The sequence below is a fragment of the Cicer arietinum genome, chromosome 2 (genome assembly GCF_000331145.2).
Source record: "Cicer arietinum cultivar CDC Frontier isolate Library 1 chromosome 2, Cicar.CDCFrontier_v2.0, whole genome shotgun sequence".
Lineage (NCBI taxonomy): Eukaryota > Viridiplantae > Streptophyta > Magnoliopsida > Fabales > Fabaceae > Cicer > Cicer arietinum.
This window is the reverse complement of record NC_021161.2, coordinates 47,827,689-47,830,522: the sequence shown is the minus strand read 5'-3', so window position 1 is coordinate 47,830,522 and position 2,834 is coordinate 47,827,689.

The window sequence follows — 2,834 nt, the reverse complement described above, 5'->3', positions numbered from 1 at the left end:
CTAATTTGGAAGCGGCGTTGCGAGCGGAGATTTTACCGGAATTTCTCGCGGTACCGGAAACGCACGATAAAGCTAACGTTGAGGTAAGGGCTCCTTCCAAACTTCTAGCTTGCATTAGGGACTTATCTGTAGTTGTGTGGGAAGGAATTTGTTAGGGTTAAATGTATCGATTTGGGGAAAAACGAAACTAGTGCGTTATGGGTAAAAACCTTAGAGTTAGGTTTTGTTTATAGTGATGAATGTTTCGTGGTAAATGAATTTGAATGTCATTGTGTATGATTATGGGTAAATGAAATTTGATGTATCTGGGTGTTATGTTGCGTGATTTGTGTTCGTTGTATTTGGTGTGTTCGTACTTGATGTTTGTTAATTGGTGTGGTTGTTGTGAATTATGGTTTGAATGTGAAAGTATGTTTGAATTTGTTTCTGTGGAATTTGAAAACCATTAGAGTTAAACGAGTATTAAAAATGGGGAATCTTTTAATACCTCGGTTTACTTAATGTGTATTTGAGGAAAATGTTTAAGTTAACTGGGCGTTGAGAATGGGGAATCTCTTAATGTCTCGGTTACTTAACTATCGTTTTTGAAAATCGTTTCGGTAAATGAGTATTAAGAATGGGGAATCTCTTAATATGACTGTTTGCTTAACGTTTTGTTTTGAAAATCATTAAGTTAAATCGGTATTAAGAACGGGGAATCTCTTAATGACTTATTTAATTAATGTTGTTTGAAAGTCGTTTAAGTTAAATGGGTATTAAAAATGGGGAATCTTTTAATATCTGCATTTGCTTAACGATTGTTGTGAATGGAGTCTGTGTATGCTCATGCATTTCATTTGGTAAATTGTGTCGACCCGTGATAGGTGACACCTTGGTAAACTGTACGGACCCGTGATAGGTTGTACGTTTGCGATTTACATTTTAGTAAATCGTGTTGACCCGTGATAGGTGACACCATGGTAACTGTACTGACCCGTGATAGGTGGTACATTTACGATTTACATTTTTGGTGAATTGTGCTGACCCGTGATAGGTGGCACCTAGGTAAACAGTACTGGTCTGTGATAGGCGGTACGTTTACGATTCCCGCTTTTTCTTTTAGTAAATCGTGTTGACCCGTGATAGGTGACACCATGGTAACTGTACTGACCCGTGATAGGTGGTACATTTACGATTTACATTTTTGGTGAATTGTGCTGACCCGTGATAGGTGGCACCTAGGTAAACAGTACTGGTCTGTGATAGGCGGTACGTTTACGATTCCCGCTTTTTCTTTTAGTAAATCGTGTTGACCCGTGATAGGTGACACCTCGGTAAACTGTACTGACCCGTGATAGGTGGTACGTTTACGAGTTACTATTTAGAAAATCGAGTTGACCCGTGATAGGTGACACCATGGTAACTGTACTGACCCGTGATAGGTGGTACGTTTATGATTTACGCATTTTAGTAAATCGTGCTGACCCGTGATAGGTGGCACCTCGGTAATTGGTACTTTGGCCTGCGATAGGCGGTACAATTATGATTTACGGCCCTTCGAGGAGGGTTTTGGTTTGGAATTCCGAGTCCATGCATTTTGGCATATACGCATTGCATTAGGGTGCCTGGCACGCGAGTCATGTTTGATTTGAGTTTATGATTGAGTGATTCGAATTTTGATTTATCGTGATAACTGAGATGAAGGTGTTAAGTGCTATGTGTTGTGTATTGTGTGTGAGTATGATGGTTATCGAACCTTCGTGTGTCGTAGTAATCGCGTAGGAATTGCTAAGTGTTAAGTTGTGGGAACCAATCAATCGATTTACCAATCGATTGAATTCAGCCCAGGATTCTGTTTTCATTAAAAATCTTCACCCCAATCGATTGCCCAATCGATTGGCTCAGTGAAAATCCTCAGTTTTAGTTGTATGATTTATTGCTCATGAATCTATCCATGTCTTGTTTTATCATGTGTTAATTAGGAGATCGAGAACTGCATTTTACCTTCATTTTCATTGGCAATGTAATGTATGAACTTTTCGCACATTGAAAATCCTGTTAAGGTGCATGCTTAGTTGAAAAGTTGTTTTGAGCATTCAAAAACTTAATTGCTATGTGTTATCTGTTATTTTCTGGTTGGTGACCCTTTACACTATTGTGGAAATCTGGGCTTTGCCCTCAGATGAGAGTCAGGACGGCCCTACTGGTTCGTACCCTACGGACAGGGATGGAGATGGGAATGCTTGACTGCGGTTGTGTTAGGAGGATCTCACGGGGCGCGTGGAGATTACTCAGGGTGTATAGTTTTTGGTAGGATGATCAGATTAGGATGATGTATAGGGACTAGGGGTCCTTCTCTTTGGTTTGGAGTATTTTAGTTTTGGAAAACTGTACTTATATAAATATTATCAGTTTGATATCATCTTTGAATGGGTTCCATGTACCATTTGATGTTTATGTAAAAATGTTTTGGATTTATAATTGGAGAAACTTTTCCGCTGCGTAAATTATAATGACTCAATTATTTATCCAAAAGCATTTCCTGATTTATTTCTTCGTTCGTTTTTAATTACTTTTAAAAAAAAAAAATACCCTCGCTTTGAAAAACGGGGTGTTACACTGAACATAGCCTGAGTTAGGTGAACTAAGATATATCATTATGTGACATCTATCTTCTTATCTCTATTTACTTTCAATCCTTTTGTTTATCAAGTTAAACATATAAACTAAACTATTGATTTTAATTAACCTAGAATGTTCTCCATTTTCTGTTTCCAGAACCAAGGATGTTCTCCGTTTTCACAATCAAAATCAATATTGAGTTTTTAACGTTCTCCATTTGCATTGATTCAGCA